Consider the following 23,019-nt stretch of genomic DNA (forward strand, 5'->3'; position numbering starts at 1 on the left):
CTCTGATGACGTTATTATGTCCAATCTCGGCACCTTCAAGGTATAAATATGCCCACACTTGTCCAAACAAACACACAGTGGTTTGGAGCTGTACGACTATCTACTTGCCCGACGCGCCCTGCTGCAGCAAGTGCCGAAGGAAGCCGACCCTCCAGCTGACGCACTGAGAGACGCTGTACTTTCTCCTGCTGAGAAATCCAGCTCCAGTGTTTCCAGGCTACCCTTGCGGGTTGCTGGGAAATCGTGTCCTGAGAGAGAGATACGAGATCTCCTACATTCTAAAAACCAAGGTACGGAGCTGATTAGACCCTAAGAGAATTCTTGGATTAGATTCTTGGCAAAGAATACTAAAACTAGGCTACACCTTACTTACTTCTTCCCTTGTATTAGACCTAGGTTAGGTACACAGGGGTAGGCGTATTTTAGAAGCACCAGTTGAGTACTATTAGTCATTATGTATCACTGTATGTATTTTATGCATTTTAGGTATTTTATGGCTTAGAAACCATATCATGCTTTTATAGTATTATTTTATAATACTCTTCGTATTGTACGCTTTGTACTTTACAGCAAGTATTACGATTGCAGCAGTTCATTTCTTATGCTTGAGAAAGAAGACTGTTCAATAAATACCTTTTTAGTAAAAAACGCCCGTCTCTCTATTTCTCTGCACCTCTGGTGAAACGAAGCATGCACGATTGACTGAGTGAAATAACTATCTATTGTTTCCACGACTCTAGAGATATATTTCTTACTCTTGGGGAACAAAGTTGTCATGTTTTAAGAGGTTGTCAGAAACTAATCCCTTCTTGTTCATTCGAGAACGTTTCTAGTGACCTCTGAGCTTGCTGACACACACACAATTAAGTATATTCGGTAGAGACCTAGTCGACTTCAGTCCTACGTCTAAACTACAGGATACACTATTCCAATGCGCAGAAACTATTGGGAATATAGGAACTACACTACAATATATCTCAGTGGCATGTCTGTGTTTTCATAGGAAGAGCGTTTTTTAGTTTGCTAATAACTTTGGCACTGTTTGATAAATCTTCACGAATCCTGCCAAAAAAAAAGAAAAAACGATCATCCACCTCTGCTTCTTCTTCAAAAGTTCCTGTGTTCTGTGTTGAGCAAGGGCCGAGAAAACAAGCATTTACAATGCAATTGGTCTCGCAATAGTGAAAGTTAGAGGTATTGGTGTAGCAAATGACACTGCTTTTTAGTTTTTTGTTTTGTTTTTGCAGTGGAGTGATTATTTGACCCATGTTTAGAGATAGGAAGAAAAGGTGACGGCGATGCAATAGTGAAAAGCAGGGGTGGAACGAGTAGTGCTGTAAAAGAAAGAGGAAAGATGGATTTTGATCATATGTAAAGTGTCCCTGTAGTACTGAATTTACACCACTGCACGAGTGAATAGGAAGATTAAACACGGGTGAGAACCTACCCGAATCTTGTATTTATTCTGTAGTGTTAGTATGTTTGTAGATATTATATGCCTTTTATGTAAGCTTTCCAACTTCCTTTTGGAATGTGTAAACAGTTACGGCAGGGGCAGTTTTTATGGCTCAGGGTGGGGGGGGGCTGGGTTTGGGGTCGTTTTTGGGGTGGAAGGTTAATTTTTAGGGCTGAGGGCCAGGGTAAAGGGACAGTTTACAGGGCAGCGGGCAGTTTTAGACCTCAGTGCGGGTGGGGGGGGATGAATCGGAGTAGTTTAGGCATTTAGGGGACAATTTGTAAGGCTTAGGGCGTGGGGCCTGAGGTCAGGGTAGTTTTTGGAGCATGGGTTTAATGTTTAAGGCGTAGGGCAGGGGAAAAGGGACAGTTTACAGGGCAGATGTCAGGGGTATGATCTTTAGAACGCATGACTCTTTACCCATCATGTCTTTACCACGAAATTGCATGGTAAAGGCATGCATGGTAAAGGCGCTCATGGTAAAGGCATGCATGGTAAAGGCATGCATGGTAAAGGTGCACATGGTAAAGGCATGCATGGTAAAGGCCTGGTCGAGACTGCGTGGCAGAGGCATGCGTTGTACCATCATACAACCAACTGGCTTGACATAGGTGGGTATTTTAAGTAGCACAGTCCTGAGTATCTCCTGGTGGTCAGAGCAGCCTTCTGTGTAAGTAAGCCTTTTTAGAAAGAGCAGAGCACTGGGGATATTTTGTGCACCCATGGTTTTAGTTCGGCAAACATATTTCTGTTTAGGCACTTTCAGGGCTAACTTTTAAATAAGCGATTAACAGTAGGTTTGTAGATCCGAAACACTTTGCGATGGCTTTTCATTAAAAGTGAACTCTGAGAGGATGAGGAGAAAAAGGGAGAAGACATACAAGTGAGGAGATTGAGGGACTGGACAAAAGGTAAGAGGCGAACACAGATCGTTGTTCCAGTTAAATGAGAAAACAAGGTAGGAAAGGGAGGTAGGTGGTTTGATCACACATATTATAAAGTATGAGAGGCAGGTGTACACTGCATCTAAGCCAAGATACAGAGTTCAGGAATCCAGGTACTTTGCCAACAGCACATGCTGGGATTTGCAGGCCACAGTAATAATGAGAAAAGTAAAAAACAAGTCCCAGAAAAAGAAAACAGATGTCCTGGTCACCCTTATTATGATAGTGAGGATATTGGAAGCGCTAGTGGGTGTAGGGGGAAAAAGCGAGATAGAGACGGGTGAGAGAAAATCCAGTGAGAGAGAAAGAGTCAGTTAATGGGGAAGGGAAGATGGGGGAAAAGAAAGGGTGAATGGGAGTGGAAGAGAGAAAGGTAGAGGAAGACAGAAAGGAAGAGAGAGTTTGTGGGAGAAGGAAGTGTCAGGTGGGAGAGATGGGATGCAAAGGTGCTAAGTGACCCATATTATGTGTGACAACATCAACCAGGCCTGAATTTCACCAAACACCACTTTGCATTCTCGGACTTGTTATGTTATGTTATGTTATAAAAACGTTTATATCGCGCTCCATTACTTACAAGTATCCTGGCGCGGTGAATGAGGTTGCAGAGGTGAGTGGTAAAAAACAGAGCTGAAAATTAAAGGATCATATGAAACAGATGAGTTTTCAGCCCTTTCTTGAAGGCAGCAACCGTCGGGGCAACCCTAAGATGCAGAGGGAGAGCGTTCCAAGCCCTAGATGCCCTAACAGAGATAGACTGGCCTCCTAGTCAAGAGTACCTAAAACTGGGCACAATCATTAGGCACTGGTTTGCCGAGCGGAGACAACGATTCGGAACATATAAGGTAAACCTTTTCCTCAAGTACACAGGGCCAAGCTGATGGGAGGGAACCAATGATTTAAACAAAATCCAATGAGCAACCGGAAGCCAGTGAAGACTGCGTAGGTAAGGGCAGATGCTAGATCTCCTAGGGAGCTTAAACAAAAGTCGTGCGGCTGCATTTTGAATAACCTGAAGCCGTTGGATCAGATAGGCAGGTAAGCCACTAAACAGGGCATTCGCATAATCAAGCCTGGAAAGTATTAGAGCACGTGGCACCGTTTCTTTGGCCTCTCTCGGAAGGAGGGGAAAAAACCTACGTAAGGCTTTAAGAGTGGCGAAGCAAACACCCGTAAGTTTTTTAATATGGTCCTCAAACTTAAGATCATTCCCAAACCAGACCCCCAAGTTCTTAGCTGGGCCACACATAGAGTTGGGACAAGGCAAGTCTGGTGGCCATAGGAGGTCTCTAAAATTATCGGGAAAGGAACCATAGAACAGAACCTCCGACTTATCTTCATTACACTTGAGCTGGGCAAGTGCTAACCAGCGAAAAACGGATAATAGGCAAAGCTGAACCGCCGACGTATCCAAATTATCTTTTGACCAAGTGAATAAAAGTTGGGTATCGTCGGCGTAGGCCATTATTTTAGCCCCCAACTATTCCGCCAGGTAGATCAAAGGAGTTAAATAAATATTAAAAAGCAGGGGGCTCAAGGTGGACCCCTGTGGGACTCCTGTGGTGAGTTTTTTTGGCAGGGAGGCATAAGGTGGCATCCAGACCTGTTGCGTCCTATTATCCAGAAATGATGTCAGCCAATCAAGTGCTAGTCCAGAGATGCCAACGTCAGCTAGTCTGGCAAGAAGTAGGGCATGGGGCACCGTGTCGAAGGCGGCAGAGAGGTCTAGTAGAATCAGAACCGCTCTGCCACCTCCTTCAAGGCACTCCCAAATCGCCTCAGACATCTCTACCAGTGCCGTTTCAGTGCTATAAGCCGCCCAAAACCCTGATTGAGCAGGGTGCAAGGCCTGAGATGACTCAATAAAATTGTCCAACTGTCTAAAAGCAATCTTCTCACAGACTTTCGCCAGGGCCGGCAGCAGCGAAATAGGCCGGTAGCTGGAAGGAGCAGCTGGATCTGAGCCGGCCTTTTTTAAAAGTGGCAGAAGTTTGGCTTGCTTCCAGCATAGTGGAACAGTTGCGGACGAAAAGGAGAGATTAACAATCTGGGTAACCTCTTTGCAAATTGTTTCAGCCACCCCCCCAAAAACCCTTGCAGGACACGGGTCAGAGGGGGACCCCGATTTCAGGGCCTCAAGTACCGCCAGAGTGTCAGACTCAGTGGAAGGAGAGAAGACAGCAAACTGCTCAGCTGACCTAGGCACCAGAAAAGAGGGTAGTGCTGGAGAGGACTTGGAGCCATCACAGACGACTCGCAAGTCCTCTTGGATCTTGGCAATTTTGTCTATAAAGAAAGAAGAGAGCTCTTCACACCAGTGATCAGATGAAGGCAACAAAGGTTGCGCAGCGCATGGCGATAAAAAGCTCTGTACAATTGAAAAAATTTCCTTGCTGTTATTATTCGCTTTTTCAATTCTTCCTGCATAATAACTGCTCTTAGCTGACCTAATCGCAGCATAGTATTCTATTTGAGCCGCACGCAGATTGCTCTTTGCCTCGGGCGTGTAAGCTTGTCTCCACACCCGTTCCAGCTTCTTACATCCAAGTTTCAGTTCCCGTAAGGTGTGGGAAAACCATGGTTTGGAGGGGGTAGATCGCATCCTGCGAATACATCCCTTGTTGATGAAAGCAGCAGACCCCTGTTGCACCCATGTATTGAAGGCACTAACCGCCGTCTCGATCTCCGAAGTCAGTATCGGGCGGTTTCGGGATAAAGACTCATTCATAATGGCTAGATTGATCCTTTGTAAATGTGCAGATGGGGGGATACTCCCGGCCCCCGTAGCTCTATCCAAGGACCAGGAGAACCTAATTAGCTCATGGTCTGATCATGTCACCTTCTCAGGGCAAGTCATGTCAATATCAAAGTTGGAGCAGACCAGATCTAAAAGGTTGGGTTGAGGCATCGACCCATTGTTTGAGATGGGCCATAGTTAGAGCTTCACCCAAGCGAATGGCCTCAATGGAGTCCGGAACATCCACATGAATGTTAAAATCCCCCAAAAGGAGATACCTTACAAATCTTAAGGCACGAGGCACTATAACCTCCTCCAATGCCCCTATAAAATTCCCAACATTACCCGGAGGCCGATACACCAAAGTACCTCCTAGGGTAAAATGTGGGTTAATCACAATGGAAAAATTGAGCATCTCCTCATCTCCTAGCTCGTCCTGAGGCTCACAGGAGAGAACCCATTGGTCCCTGTAGATCACGGCGACACCACCCCCTCTCCCGAGTGGGCGGTCTGCCCTCGTGATCTTGAAACCACGCGGAATAGCTAGTTCCACCACTGGAGCACAAGAACCATTTAACCAGGTCTCAGCAATAAAAAAAAGATCACGAGTGCACGAGGCACTATAACCTCCTCCAATGCCCCTATAAAATTCCCAACATTACCCGGAGGCCGATACACCAAAGTACCTCCTAGGGTAAAATGTGGGTTAATCACAATGGAAAAATTGAGCATCTCCTCATCTCCTAGCTCGTCCTGAGGCTCACAGGAGAGAACCCATTGGTCCCTGTAGATCACGGCGACACCACCCCCTCTCCCGAGTGGGCGGTCTGCCCTCGTGATCTTGAAACCACGCGGAATAGCTAGTTCCACCACTGGAGCACAAGAACCATTTAACCAGGTCTCAGTAATAAAAAAAAGATCCAATTGGTTCTCCGCCACAATTTCACAAACATCGGCGGCATGCTTAACCAGAGACCTGGCGTTAATTAACCATGCTCTAATCAGTGTAGATGATTCAGAAAAGGGGGAAAAGGGGGTGATTCAGAAAAGGGGGTGGTGATGAACAGAGTGTCTGAATTAAGCAGACCACTCTTACCCAGTCCAAAGATCAGGGCTTGATCCATCACCGTTATTTAGCTCACTGCCCCATCCCAGCTCAGAACCTGGCTATATGCAAATTAGTCTGTCCCTGGCCCAGTGCATCATGGGAACAGGGCAGACCAAACTACAAAGCCAATTCTTCACCGTTTTCATAAGCAGTCGCATAGTCCTGAAGGATAGTCGACTATGCGACTGCTTATGAAAACGAACGAAGAATCATCTGGCCGTTAAAGAAAATAAAACGCCGGTGCATTGCACACAAGCACAAATCCTTTAATATTAATATATCTCAATCAAGGCAGCACATAAGACCCCTTGAATAATTCTCCTCTCACCTCGCGCCACCACAAGGCAGAGATATGTGGTCCTGACGAGAGCACCCCTCATTAAGGGTGTTCGAAACGCGTAGACCAGCCTTTGTGCGACCTTAGGAAATTTAAAATATCAAATGTATATAATGAAGTTAAATTGACTCCAAGGTTGCTTTTTGATTTCAAGTTACTGACATTGTTATATTAGTTGTAAAATGTATAATGTGTAAATAAATAGTATGAGTGGCTCTAGTGAGTCTGGGTGAATGTGAGTTTGGATGGTGTGATTGGAGATGATGATTGCATATTTGTAATTTTGTGTAATATATGTGATATACAAAAAATTGAATTGTGTTCTGTATCCTATGTGTCAATGTGCTAAAAAATGAAAAATTTGATTTTTTTGAAAACAAAGTTTATATATAAAGATTCAATTCAGACAGAAAAAGTAGTCTTGTCTATATGGTGTTTTGATTCACTATATCAAGTTCACTCAGTTTAGAGTAATTTTGCAGTACTGGTGTTTTTGTTTTGCTATTCAGCTAAGTGAGGCTTGACCTTACTGCATGGAGCCCAAACCCTCTTTTTGGTTTCAAATTAAAAAAGACAGCATTGGGTCAGGAGTGACACATGACACGTAGCACTTGGCAGCCTTGCTAGAGGAGAAAAGATTGGTAGACTGTCTCATTTATGGCCTCCCTTTCTGTATTCACATTTTTTGAGAAAAATGTTTTGGTGTTTAAAACATAAATAAAAGGCGTTGTCATTTACAATGCCAATAGCTTAAACTTGCGTAAATGTGAGACCTATTGCATCGCAAATGCTTGTTCTTATGAGCCAGCAGCCGAATGCTAGGTTTTGCAGAATACCAAGGCTGCCTAGTCCAAATTCCTTCTCAGGTATTTCTTCCTCCACCACTCAACACGTTCTAACTGTTTATGTCACTCTTCTATTTCCTTTTAAATCCCGGATTTCTCTGGTTGTCTCCGTTTTTTCGTCGTCTTCTTTTTCAGCCTTTTTCCCTCTTTTGCTCTGGGTCAAAGTCCGATTATAAAAAATAAGTCCTGGTGCCCGAATTTAAGTACCGGTTCACACAACCAGCAACCACCGTCCCAAATGAAGAACAAGATTTTCTTTTAAATCAAGAATACACACATAATGGAGAAGTAGGTTTAAAAAGTAAATAACTTTTCTTTCTCAAAGGTGGGGTATTCATGGATAACAATAAACACAGGATGGAATAGCAAGCCAGGAAAATAGAAAGATGGAAGAAGGGAAAATTAAACTGAAAAGTAACCAAAAAAAGCTCCTGAAGATAAACTTGGCCCATCTGTTCTGAAATCAGAGAGCGGGCACTAGTGATTGGCAAGAGTAGCTTACCCTGGACATCTTGCCAATGGGGACATTGCCAAGGAGGACTGTAATAGCCATGTTTCCTCTGACAGAATGATCCTTGGGTTTCTTGGAAGGTGTTTGTCAGCTTTTTCATAACCGGTTACAAGAAAACAATCTAAAAGACGGGATGTTGACAGGCCTCAGTGGAGAGCCCCACAGTTATCAAATTATTGTTTCTACTTTTCAATTTTTTTTTGTGTGGTCCAGGCAGTCAAATAACCGCCTGGCGTGGCACAGAGTGGCCCTCAAACCTGAAGCACTAAAGTGATTGCAAATAAATGTGACCTTCAAAGAGAGGTGCCGAAGATCTGATTTATTGCATGGCAAAGAGGAGCCTATCATTTTGAAAGAGCATAAGTCAACTCCCAAGGGGGAGCAATATTTCTGATACATACATGGGTACCTTGTCCTTAGGTCTTAAGTAGCCCTTCATGACTAGGAATGTGAAAAGCACCTGAGATTGACCATTATGGAACAGTCCCAGTGCTTAATTTGTAAAAGAATAAGGGCCAGATTTACTAGATTCTAACAGAGTGCAGTGCAGCAGCCACAAATGCTGTGCTGCATGAGGGGGAGAGAGCAGGAGAGTGTCACATTTACATAAATATGGCATTCGCCTCTCACCAGCGCCACGCGGAAATGTGCTGCTGTGTTCCACGAACACACCTTTGCACCACAGTCTAAAATACCATGCTTAGACTAACTTGAAACCTTTTCCCTCTTTGTATGTGCGCTGTAGAGTGCAGCACACGTAAAAAGTTGGGAAATATAGGAGAAATGAAAGCATTTCTCCTTCATAGCGCCTATTTGAAATGAGTGCTAGTTTCTCACGCTAAACGCAATCTATTTTTTCAGTAGATAGGGCTTAGTGTTGGAAACCTTGGGTGGTTGCATCGGAAACAGGCTTTACATTGGAAAGTAAATAGGTGAAAAAAGTATTTGGCATTGTTTTGCTTCCCTTTTGTGACACAAATACAGAGTTAATTCTTAGTAAATAGACCCCCAACTGCCGGGGCTCAAAATGATGTTTAAAAGCTGGGAAGCCGCACTTCCGAATGTCAGGATTGCAGAATACCAACGCTCCATAGTCTAGATTGCCCCTTGTGCATCTTTCTACTACCAGACACTCTCTGCCCCTTTATCTCACTCTAACAGGTTCTTGCTTTCTGCCTTTTTCACTGTTTTTCTATCCTTCTCTTCTTCCTTTCCCCTTTTGTGTTTTTCTCTTTTGCTGGGGGTAAAAGCTTGATGAGGAAAAATAAGTGGCAGTCCCCAAACATGTGTGCTGGTGGGCCCCGCAGGCTCAAATTACGAATTGTAGAACACAACTGTAAGCCTGATTTTGCCAGAGAGATTATTGGGTCAGACTCTCTTCATAGCGCGCTAAGTTAAAAGATTTCTCCAGGCACCAGAGACAGAATGTTTGGATGATCTTGTGATGAGTGAGTCCATGGATGAAGGATGATAATTAGTTTTTCAATGATGGATGCATAGGTGAGAGGATGGATGAATGGGTGTAGGTATGCACAGAGAAACAGATAGATCAGGAAATGGATCAGTGAGCGCATAATGTTGCCCTGATTTATTGCGGTTAGGGGCAGAGTGAGCATTTGCTCTTTGGTGCATGAGCTTTCAAATAATGTAGGCGTGGACGCGTTTTTGCATTTTGGTCACTCTGCCTACTCTGGACAATGTGACCTTCAGGCCACCCCAATGTAGGGCTCCCTTCAGCCATTCTTTTTTGCATATTCGCCCAAACTGAGATATTTTGTCAGTGCGTCAATATTTGAAGACTTAAGGGCTCCTAGGCTCTGCCAATTTCTTTTTTTAAAGCAAACATCTGCTCATCCTAGGAGGCACATCAGCCCCCTCTGAGACTCAATGGACTTGCTTAGGTTCCTCAAAGCCCCTGTGGAACTTCACTCATATTACTTTATGTGGATTAGGGCCATTGAACTATGATTTGCATGTCACGAAAGTCCGATATATCAGTTGAAAAATGAATAGCAACGACTGCCAATGACATGTACAACACTGCTACCTTCTCATGTGACCTGAACATAGGGGCATATTATCAAGGGGGTTTATCTCCGCTTTTTTGGCTTTAAAAGCCAAGAAAGCGGAGATAAAATTATCTCCCTATTACCTAGCTGTCGCTAACACCAGTTAGCGACAGCTAGTAGGAGATAGTGACCATCTTGGGCCCCAATTTGCATATCAGTAATATTTATCACTAATGACATGCAAAGTGGGCGTGCCAAGATGTTAGCGACTGGAAACAGTCGCTAACATCGCTATCTCCTATTACCAACTTATGGAGATATTCGCGCTAAGCGTGAATATCTCCAAAAGCTAACACCTGCCCTGAGCAGTTCTTAGCCATGTTATCCAATGGGAGGTGGATAACATGGCTAAGAGCATTAGCTCGGTAATGCATGAATATCGCGGACTTTTCAGCGATATTCATGCATTGCGGCCGATTTTTATCGCATTTGCGATAAACCTTGGTAATACCAAGGTTTATTGTCTCAACAAGCAATCCACGATCAGTGTCGTCAACCCCAAAACACTCAGGGGGACTGGGAAGCCGCAGGCAGCAGATGCACCAGCTGTGCTAATGTTTTGCACGCATAACAGCTCAGGAACACAAACACCGACCCCCTATAGCCTTCCAGCACTAAGACAATGTCCTTCAATTTACAGACAACAAAACCTGACACCAATAAAATTGTTGTAACTGAGGTGCAGTGGTAACTTCATAAGTCATGAATGACTGTTCCAGTCAGAGTATACCTGAAGAATGGGGTGTGATGAACAAACAAATGACACCTAAAACATCTCTTGCTGAAGAGACTTGCTTTTTTGCCCATCTGTGTACATTGTAGTAGCTCCACAAGACATCTATCAATGTCTGTAGCCAGACCTAAAAGAAGAGAGGATGTCCTTTTTGAATGATTCAGGGACCACACTAAAGACCATGCTCTTGTTTCGACAGCTAGGAGGAGGATGGACTGACCTTCCCTGTGCAGGACTTGGTGTGCCAGCCATTACACATTAGAGTTGAGTGTTTGTTTACAGCGCTAGTGTCCTCAGTTACGGCTTGCGTCAGTTATAATTGGCCAGGATGGGGGAGGTCACAGGTGGTCAACAACGAGCATTCTATGTGAAAATTGCTCACCTGGAGGCCCACTGAGGGGCAGGTACTTAATTAGCATGCAGCCTCGAGTGTGCCTTTGAATTGTCTGCAGAAATCCTGAGATGCCTTCGATAAAGGAGCAGGAAGGCTCCGAAACGGGTCAGGCAGAAAATAATTCAGGAACACATTGCCGGTTTCCCTTCCATTAAAGAATTCAGTCGGAATTGCTGCTGTTGAGTGCGTCCTTGGCCTCTTGGATACACATTTGGAAATACATATATATATATATATATATATATATATATATATATATATATATATATATATATATATATATATATATATATATATATATATATATATATATATGTATATGTATATATATATGTATATATCTATATATATATATATATATATATATATATATATATATATATCAGTGGCAGCCATCACTGGGCAGTTATAGTGAAGCCTGTGTTTTCATAGGAAGAGCGTTTTTTAGTTTGCTAATAACTTTGGCACTCCCCCTCTGCTCCATCAAAAATTCCTGGGTGCTCCGTTGAACGAGGGCCGAGAAAAAAAGGGGTCCCAAAAACAAATTTCCCAATGCAGTTTGCATAGACTTTTTGAGGTACTGCAAAAACTGCTGAACAGAATTACACCGGAAAGACCGGTTTCCGCCCCCTCCACGCGTCCGAAGCCGCTCTGGTTGCCGTAACGCATGAGGCCAGGAGGATCCTGGACAATGGAGGCACTGCTGCCATCATCCTCCTAGACCTACGTGCCGCCTTCGACACTGTGAACACAACATCCTACTCCACAGACTTAGCAGCAAGGGAATCTCGGGCATGGCAATCTCCTGGTTTAAATCCTTCCTATCCAATTGCTCCTTCCAGGTCTTTGAGGGCAACAACACCTCTCCCAGCAAGCTCCTCGGCTGCGGCGTACCGCAGGGCTCTTCCCTGAGCCCTACATTATTTAATATATACATGAGCCCCCTAGCTGAGATCATCCGCCCCTTCGGTGTAAAAATCATCACTTATGCGGACGACACTCAGCTAGTGGTTGCTCTCAACCCCCCACAAAACGCACCCAATGACCTTAAGAACTGCCTGGAAGCAGTTCACGAGTGGATGACATCTTCCTGCCTCAAGTTCAATGGGGACAAAACAGAGCTTATGCTCCTGGGCAGTTCCATAAATAACACCATTGATCCATTCTGGCCCCCCTGCCTAGGAGCTGCCCCCGCACCTAAGGACACAATTAAAAGCCTAGGCATCTGGCTTGACAAGTCCCTCAAATTCAACTGTCAGGCAGCCAAACTTTCGGCCACCTGCTTTGGCTTGTTAAGACTTTTGCGCAAAATCCTTCCCCTTCTACCCTTCTACCCTTCCACGCAAGACAGACTATGGTCCAGGGTTTAATCCTGTCCCGTCTAGACTTTAGAAACGCCCTGTATCTAGGAGCACCCCAGATCACTTTAAACAAACTGCAAATCATCCAAAACTGTGCAGCCAGAACCCTCCTCCAAATCCCCCGTCGCCTCCCTGTCAAAACCAGACTCGGAGATCTCCACTGGCTCCCAATCAGGGAAAGAATTCAATTTAAATCAATGTGCATTGCGCACCGATCCTTCTGGGGGACAGGTGCTGCCATCAACCAACCTCTGATAACCGCCTATCACCCAACCAGACAGCTCAGATCGGGCTCTTCTTTCCTGGCCGCAATGCCTAGGGTCAAGCGAGCCAGTGTGGAGGCCGCTCTTTTTCCCATAACTCAGCCAAGCTTTGGAACTCCCTCCCTCTCCAGCTCAGATCCCAAACTGCTCGCTTTCCGCAAACTCTTAAAAACTTGGCTTTTTAACAAAAATCGAATAGCTCCTGACTGCCGAGGATCAAGCGTGATGTCTGCAGCGCTAGGACGCCTGAGGGTAGCTACCGCGCTATATAAATCTTGGGCCAGAAAGTGTGCATTTTGTGTAAATCCGTTCAGTAGTTTTTGAGAATTAAGGGGCTCATTATGATCGCGGACGGACTTGAGTCCGTCCGCGACCTTCGAGGAGGAGGGAACCTCCGCATGGCCTGCGGAGTTCCCTCCTCTCCAATTAGGATGTGACCGCCACCCTGGTGGTCACATCCTCTATTTTTAACATTGCGGCGGGTGCAGCTTCAAGCTGCACCCCCCGCAATGTTAAAAATGCATACATTGCATTTGTATGCAGAGAGCGGCAGGCACCGCGCGGTGCCTGCCGATTACTGCATACAAATGCAGGGGGGTACCATAGGTACCCCCCCATGTGCACCCCCCAACCCCCCTTCACCCAGGGGGCCCGCACCCAACGGGCCCCCGCAGTGAAGCTCCGTATGCTTTTCCACGGCGGAAAACCCGCCGTGGAAAAGCATTTCTCTTTGGGCATCCTAATATGGCTGGCGGTGTCTGAGAGACACCGCCACCATATTAGGGCTTTTCCGCCGCGGTTGTAAGCCAACCGCGGCTGAAAAGCTGCGGACGTAAACCTGGACCCACCAGCCATCCTAATGTGGCGGTGGGTCTTTGGTGGGTCCGCTGCGGTTTTTCCGTATCCTCCGGGCCGGCGGTGGCTTCCGCCGGCCCGGAGGATACGGAAAAACCGATATCCTAATCTGCCCCTAAATGTATAAATCAGTTTGTATATCTGGACGGTTGGGTTTGAGGGAGTCTTGCAAGAGTCCCTCGAAACTAATACAAAAATAGAGCATTCTTATTGGCCTACTGGGCTTCTTTCCCTTGGGCCACTTCACTTCTGCAGGAGTCAGGCTTTTGTGGGAGCTAATACTTTAATTGGCTGACTGCAACATGAGAAAGAAAATGTTGCATGCAGCAGGACTCTGGAACTTAGGGGTATATTATCAAGGGGTTTTATCTCCGCTTTTTTGGCTTTAAAAGCCAAGAAAGCGGAGATAAAATTATCTCCCTATTACCAAGCTGTCGCTAACACCAGTTAGCGACAGCTAATAGGAGATAGCGACCATCATGGGCCCCACTTTGCATGTCAGTGATATTTATCACTAATGATATGCAAAGTGGGCGTGCCAAGATGTTAGCGACTGGAAACAGTCGCTAACATCGCTATCTCCTATTACCAACTTTTGGAGATATTTGCGCTAAGGGCGAATATCTCCAAAAGCTAACACCTGCCCTGAGCAGTTCTTAGCCATGTTATCCAATGGGAGGTGGATAACATGGCTAAGAGCATTTGCTCGATAATGCATGAATATCGCTGACTTTTCAGCGATATTCATGCATTGCGGGCGTTTTTTATCGCATTTGCGATAAACCTTGCTAATAGCAAGGTTTATCTGCGATAAAAATCGCCGATGTGCGGCGATAATTTTTGTCTCTAAACAAGTTAGAGACAAAAATTATCGCTAGTTGTTGATAATATACCCCTTAGTTCCCTGTCCTGAATTTGTTTTTATAAATATCTATCTATCTATCTATCTATCTATCTATCTATCTATATATATATATATATATATATATATATATATATATATATATATATACAATTTCACTGGCAGTAATGCTACGGAGGCACACCTCATTTAACAGTACAATCAGATCGGACTATACATTTGGGGAATGCAACAATGTTTATTGTTTTCACATTTATATTTGGGGTTGGTGCCTCTCGGGAAAAAACGCACCCTACTACCTAGGTGCACAAAAACAAAGGGAATATCAAAGACAATCCCTAAGTCCGTCCTCTCCACGACAGCGGACCTGGTAGCTGTCGTGGAGAGGACGGATTTCTTTATTTACGTGGCTTATCAGAGCCCACGACTTACGCTCTTCAATTGAAAATGCTTCCAATAACAAACGGTCTCAACCAATAAACACATAGGACACGAACAACGATTTTGAGGACGCTACCTTGGACACCAAAAGAGAAATTAAGGCCATACTGAAAAAATTATTAGTGTGCTCCAAGGGACAATGGAACCTGAGAGATAAATACATTTGGGAACTGTGGAAAGGTCGAGGCCCCTACCTTAGCGGGGAAGCATCCTCGCGCGGGGGCCGTCTCGTCTAACCCAGATTGCACCTTGTTCCCTTTCCCCAGGAGTTCTTCTCTCACTCATTCCCTGCAGGTACGCCAAGAACCGAACACGGAAGACGGGATACCGGAAGCAGTTCTCCATAACCCCGGAAACCCCACCCCCTGCGCCGACCCGGAAGGTAGAAAAGCCGACGGTCCACAAGGAAGGAGGTTCCAACCAGCGGACTCGTGGCAGGAGGCAGTAAGGAAGGAACCGGAGCTGAGACCGAGGAGCGAGGAGTCGGAGAGTCGAGTCGAGGCAGAGGAGGAGGACCCCGACGGCGACGTGTGGTCTGAGGACTGGTGGAGTCCTCAGGAGGTGGCTGGAGAGCGGCCGCAACTCACCAGGGAGTTGCGGCGGGCCACGTGAGTACACCTCATCTTTCTCCGTGTGTCCCTTGTACAGATAGATGTAAATATTGTAGAAAGCTGCACAAACCGGAGCACTGTAATCACTGTATATATATATATAGGTCCCTTCCACCCCTTGAGCACACTATTCACCCCTTTCCCCCCCCCTGTCTCGTCGGTCGCTTCCACCTTCCCCGTCCACCCCTCCCTCACCTTCGCCTCTTCCGTACCCCCACATCCTGGTGTCGGTGGTAGTTACGTTACGTCAGGAGAGCATAAAGACTAACGGCTCTGTATTTTCCTCTCGTCCCAAACCTCCGAGGCCCACCGGTGTATTATACAGGACCTGACGACTACGCCGAGAGTGAGTGCTCCCATCGCCCGGACGACCCCAGGAGAGAGCCCATCGCCCGGACGACCTCAGCCCAGCAGCGGAAAGCAACCCACAGGACATCTCCTTTTTCCTCCGGATACCTTACAAGAAACCCGTGGCACCATCCCAGAGACTCCATCTCCCCTCCTGTACTGTGGCAACAATAAAACCAGCTAACGATAGCGCATTATATCTGGCCTCCCCGCTTGTTATTCCGGCCCGCCGAAGCCCACACCCCACAGGTGGTGTCAGAAGTGGGATTGCCCGGAGGCATGGAGGCCGCTGTCAAGAAACTGGCGGAAAGCCAGGAACAACTCGGACAGTTGATGGAAAGGTTCATGAAAACCGCGGAGGATGACTGCGGACAACTGCACGATGTTCTGAAAGGGCAAGGCACAGCACAAGACCAGGCGCTGGGGAAACTCACGGAGGCCATGGGACAGCAGAAGCCCGTGGCTCCCCTGCCATCTGTGGTCCTACAGAAATATGTAACGGGAGAAGACCCCGACTTCTTTTTCACGAACTTTGAACGACTGGCAGAGGCAGCGAATTGGCCGATTGATCGCTGGGGGCATTACTTGGGACCATTGTTGACCGGTGAATTGCAGTCAGCCTACCAACAGGCCAACCTGCAAGGACAGACCCCGTATACTGACATCAAGGCTTGCATCCTAGAGCGCTTAGGGATAGACGAGGACTCCTACCGGATACGCCTGAGACAAGTCAGAGAGGGCCCACAAGAAACCCCGCGGGCTCTGTCCTATCGTATCCAGGACTTAACCCGGTGGTTGAAACCGGCTACATCCACCAAAGAAGAGATAGTGGCCAAAATTAATCTCGAACAATTCCTCGCTTCCCTTCATCCGACCACCCAAAAGTGGGTACGGCAGCATGCTCACTTGACACTAGACAGAGCAGTCGAGATAGCCAACGCTTACAGTAAAGCCCAAGAAGTACAGAAAACAAAGGACGAACATCTCCCTCGGGGGCCCCACAGCAGTCACCTCCGCTCTCAAAGGCCACCCGTCCCCAGGAGACCGGACCCAGCGCCTTTTGTACCCTATCCAGTGATGCCTAGACCAAACCCCCCCGGACCTCAATGTTATCACTGTGGTGGTTTTGGACATATCGCTCGTCATTGCCCGCAGAAGGAAGAACCCATGGAAGTGGGCATATCTCGGAACTATGTATGCCTCACGTCAGGACCTTCACCCCCGCCGTTTAGATGTCCGGTACGAATCAACAACCATCCCCTGATGGCGCTTGCAGACACCGGATGTAGGCACAGTGTATTGCGTCCTCAGGACATGCCGAAACCAGTAGGCCCTATCACTGGGTCTGTGGACATCAAATGTGTGCATGGCGACACCAAACGCTACCCCACTGCACGAGTGACTATACACAATAAGACCGACCCTGGTAGCACCCTGAAAGTGGGACTGATCCCTAATTTACCGGAACAAGCAATACTGGGAAGCGATTATAGTGGTCTTCCCTTCCTTCTACGGGACACTACATGTTCCCTTGAGAAATGGTGGAAGGAAGCCCCGTTCGCACAAAACCAAACCCCGAGTCATTCCTCGCTGAAACAGTTGAAAACCAAAAATCAAAAGAAAAAGGAAAGGAGGGGGTACGTTGGAGCATATCCAGTACAAGAAGCACTGCATCCCTGGGAAACAGACCGCGAATTCCGAGCAGCTCAGCAGGAGGATCCGGTGTTGCAGGGTGCCTGGGGTCAGGCCCAAGACAACGAGGACCCGCAACGTGTAGGTCCCTACTTCTTCCGTTCTAGGGGATTGTTATACCGGAAGGATGGACCACAGCAAAAACCCCAACTAGTCATTCCAGGGCCATTTCGGGACAAGGTGTTGTTCTTGGCCCACAGCCATCTTTTGGGAGGCCATTTCGGCGAAGAAAAGACAGGACAGGCAATACTTGAGAAATTCTACTGGCCCGGGGTATATAGTCAAGTCAAACGGTACTGTAAAGAATGCTCCATCTGCCAAAAGAACAGCCGCTACCGACCCCCTAAGGCCCCCCTCAGTCCTCTTCCCCTCATAGACGTCCCCTTCAGTCGGGTAGGGATGGACCTTATAGGTCCGATGTTGCCTTCCAGGAGCGGCTGTAGATACGCTTTAGTATTGGTGGACTATGCTACGCGCTTCCCGGAGGCTGTCGCCCTAAAACAACCCACCACCCAAAACATAGCGAAAGCATTAGTGTCTATCTTCGCCCGGGTTGGTTTTCCCCGGGAGGTCTTAACCGACCAGGGGACCCCTTTTGTGTCCACCCTAATGCGCCAAGTATGCTCCCAGTTAGGCATCAAGCAAATAAGAACCTCAGCGTACCACCCACAAACCGACGGGTTAGTTGAACGCTACAATGCCACCCTGAAAGCCACACTTAAAAAACTGTTGGGTTTGGAAAGCAAGAGGTGGGAGGAGATGCTACCTCTGGCTTTATTCGCCATCCGGTGTAAGACCCACAGCAGCACCGGCTACTCGCCCTACGAACTATTGTATGGGAGACCTCCACGGACATTGCTGGATATGGCTCGCGAAGCCTGGGAAGCCGAACCCGACCGTACCCGACCCCTGCCCGAATATGTCGACAATCTGAAAACCCACCTGGCACAAATTATAGACATTGTACGACAGAACATGGAAAACGCACAAAAGACCCAAAAACAACAGTATGACAAGGGAACCAAGACGCGGTCCTTTGCAATCGGGGATCTAGTGTTATTGCTCCTACCGTCCTCAGATCACAAACTCTTAGGTCAGTGGCAGGGTCCGTTCTCCGTCATTAGACAGGTGACCCCTGTTACCTACGAGATAGAGACCGAACCAGCTAGAGGGGTCCGACAAATATACCACATCAACCTCCTGAAGAAATGGGAGGGCCCCCGTCCCGTCCTATCCAGTGACCCAGCGGATGTCGCTCTACCCTTTGAGGCCTGCCTAGACCCGGACCTGCCTCTCATGTTGAAACAGGATCTGAGACGAGTGTTGTCCCCTGTACGTAACGTTTTCTCTTCTCTTCCCGGTCACACCAAAATAGTGGAACACGCCATTACGACTGATCCTGGGGTTACAGTACGACAACGACCCTATCGTGTCCCGGAGGCCCGCCGAAAAATAATAAAACAGGAGACAGAGCAAATGCTGCAGATGGGTATTATCAAGCCCTCGGTCAGTAGTTGGAACTCGCCGATAGTCTTGGTCCCCAAACCCGACGGTTCGGTGCGTTTCTGCATCGACTTTCGCGCAGTAAACAAGGTCTCTAGATTCGATTCCTATCCCCTCCCGCGGGTCGACGAGATGGTAGAACGGATAGGCGCAGCAAAGTACATAAGCACGCTCGACTTATGCAAGGGATACTGGCAGATACCCCTGAAAGAGGACGACAAAAGAAAAACTGCTTTCTCTACCCCTGATGGCCTGTTTCAATTTCGAGTGATGCCTTTTGGGCTACACGGAGCCCCAGCGACTTTCCAGAGGGCCATGAATCTAGTCCTACAGCCCCACTCCAAATACGCGGGAGCGTATTTGGATGATATAGTGATACACAGCGACACCTGGGAGCAACATCTGGGACATCTCCGGGCGGTTGTGTCCTCTCTGGGTAACAGCGGCTTCACCATAAATCCTGCCAAAACCACACTAGTCGCTCAAAGCGTCAAGTATCTGGGCTATCTATTGGGCGAAGGCCTAATCCGCCCCCAGGACAACAAAATAGAGGCCATTCACTCTATACCGTTCCCGAAGACCAAGAAAGAACTCAGGGCCTTCCTGGGGCTTCTGCACTACTACAGACGGTTTATACCTAACTTCTCACAAACTGCTGTTCCCCTAACCGATTTATTGAAGAAGTGCACTAAAACAGAAGAGGAACTTTGCCATCCCTCAGTTCCATTACTACGGGCTTTCGAACACCTAAAACAGGCCCTGGTGTCAAGACCCGTCCTTGTTAGCCCAGACTATAGGCAAGCATTCATTTTACAAACTGATGCATCCGACCAAGGGTTGGGGGCCGTCTTGTCCCAGAGAGATCCACAAGGGAACGAAAGACCCATATTGTATCTGAGCAGGAAACTCTATCCCAGGGAAATGAACTACGCCTGTGTGGAGAAAGAGGCACTGGCAATAAAATGGGCAGTGGACAGTCTCCGCTATTACCTCGAGGGACGGGAGTTCGTGTTATATACGGACCATGCCCCCCTGGAATGGATGGCCCGGAATCGAGGCCACAATGATCGCGTCCTTAGATGGTTCCTTTCCCTTCAGCCATATAGATTCAAAACCGAACATAGGAAAGGGACGGAACAGGGGAATGCTGATTACCTCTCCCGATACCCTTGTTCTGCTGCCCCTACAAGAAAGACAGCTAGGGAAAGGGGATGTGGAAAGGTCGAGGCCCCTACCTTAGCGGGGAAGCATCCTCGCGCGGGGCCGTCTCGTCTAACCCAGATTGCACCTTGTTCCCTTTCCCCAGGAGTTCTTCTCTCTCTCATCCCCTGCAGGTACGCCAAGAACCGAACACGGAAGACAGGATACCGGAAGCAGTTCTCCATGACCCCGGAAACCCCACCCCCTGCGCCGACCCGGAAGGTAGAAAAGCCGACGGTCCACAAGGAAGGAGGTTCCAACCAGCGGACTCGTGGCAGGAGGCAGTAAGGAAGGAACCGGAGCTGAGACCGAGGAGCGAGGAGTCGGAGAGTCGAGTCGAGGCAGAGGAGGAGGACCCCGACGGCGACGTGTGGTCTGAGGACTGGTGGAGTCCTCAGGAGGTGGCTGGAGAGCGGCCGCAACTCACCAGGGAGTTGCGGCGGGCCACGTGAGTACACCTCATCTTTCGCCGTGTGTCCCTTGTACAGATAGATGTAAATATTGTAGAAAGCTGCACAAACCGGAGCACTGTAATCACTGTATATATATATATATAGGTCCCTTCCACCCCTTGAGCACACTATTCACCCCTTTCCCCCCCCCTGTCTCGTCGGTCGCTTCCACCTTCCCCGTCCACCCCTCCCTCACCTTCGCCTCTTCCAAACCCCCACATCCTGGTGTCGGTGGTAGTTACGTTACGTCAGGAGAGCATAAAGACTAACGGCTCTGTATTTTCCTCTCGTCCCAAACCTCCGAGGCCCACCGGTGTATTATACAGGACCTGACGACTACGCCGAGAGTGAGTGCTCCCATCGCCCGGACGACCCCAGGAGAGAGCCCATTGCCCGGACGACCTCAGCCCAGCAGCGGAAAGCAACCCACAGGACATCTCCTTTTTCCTCCGGATACCTTACAAGAAACCCGTGGCCCCATCCCAGAGACTCCATCTCCCCTCCTGTACTGTGGCAACAATAAAACCAGCTAACGATAGCGCATTATATCTGGCCTCCCCGCTTGTTATTCCGGCCCGCCGAAGCCCACACCCCATAGGAACACAGATTTGAGATTCCAGTATATTACGGTGGCCTTCTTCCTTTTGTTGATAAATACACTGATATTTCTTGCGTTATCATTGGACTCGGTTTGTTGAGGAAGACACGTTGATGCAACACTATCTCTGGGTCTGATACACTAACTGCAGTAAACAGGAGCATAAGAAACATTTGGACAAAATCATTCGTTACCAATTCCTTAACTGTGGAAATCAACGAGAAGAATATAGACTCAGACACCAACCTTCGCTTTAAAATATCTAGAAGCCTTGAGGAAGTCACATGACGTGACGAAACATGTGTTTCGTCACGTCATGTGACTTCCTCAAGGCTTCTAGATATTTTAAAGCGAAGGTTGGTGTCTGAGTCTATATTCTTCTCGTTGATTTCCACAGTTAAGGAATTGGTAACGAATGATTTTGTCGGCTGTTGTCTCTTGTGGACCAGGAAGAGGAGGACATATAAATATCAATTGTCCCTTATTTCACTTACCATCCTCTCCTGGCCAGTTTTCACCAGTGAAATTAGTACTATTTTATGTCTGCCTTATAAATTATTGTGACTGTGCTCACTAATGTGTGTTAATAAAATACCTTTTTTGTAAGAACCCAAATTGTGGCTTGTGGACGAATGCCTAGATCTATGCACAGAGTAAGTCCTATTTTGAACAAATATTGACCTAAATTGTCACAACTGAGTGCCGGGAGATTGGATTATAAAATATATATATATATATATATATATATATATATATATATATATTATAACCGCTCACTCTCCACACTGATGCCTCGTGCACTCATGGGCGGGTGCTGTTAGTGGCTGTGGAACGCCGCAAAAACATCATGCTCGAAAATTTCTCGCTTCACGAAAAATAACAGCACTCTGGAGGAACGGATCAGGATCCACAGTTTCTTTATTCAGGAACCCCACAACAAACGCGTTTCGGCGTTGCCTTTGTCAGTGACACAATGCTCTTGACATGTTAATAAAGTTTCTCACCCTCAATGGACATCAACAAGGGACTGACCCCTCTGCAACAACATAGGCGCCATCTTGAAGTGTGTATTTACTTCTTGCCTTCCAGTCAGTATCATGCAGCCTATAGATAGGTTGCTACACACTAGCAGAGGGTATACAACATTACACATTGGAAAATTGCCCATCATATAGCATTGTGTCACTGACACTGTCGAAGGCAACGCCGAAACGCGTTTGTTGTGGGGTTCCTGAATAAAGAAACTGTGGATCCTGATCCGTTCCTCCAGAGTGCTGTTATTTTTCGTGAAGCGAGAAATTTTCGAGCATGATATATATATGTGGAGTGGTGTGGCTCACTGGTTAGAGGCGGCAGACCCGGAAGCAGAGGACGGCCCGGGACCAGGGTTCAATTCCCGACGCGGAAGGGTCGGGGACCAGGGACAACGGACTCGATAATTCTCGCTTCGGTGCCTACTCTAACCAGGGATCACACTCGGCAACTCTGGGCATTAGCTTGCCTCATCTCCACAACGGCCCCCCACATACACCGGGGATGCCTGGTTTCACCTTGGAGATACCCAGCAGGGATCATCTCACAGGGAAAGCCAGGACGGGTTCCCCAGTGGTCTACAGCGCTGGGACTCCCCATTGCTGGGGTAGCCATGCGCTTTACAAGACAACATAACATAACATAACATAACATATATATATGTATA

Source organism: Lissotriton helveticus, chromosome 2_1, assembly GCF_964261635.1.
Source record: "Lissotriton helveticus chromosome 2_1, aLisHel1.1, whole genome shotgun sequence".
NCBI lineage: Eukaryota > Metazoa > Chordata > Amphibia > Caudata > Salamandridae > Lissotriton > Lissotriton helveticus.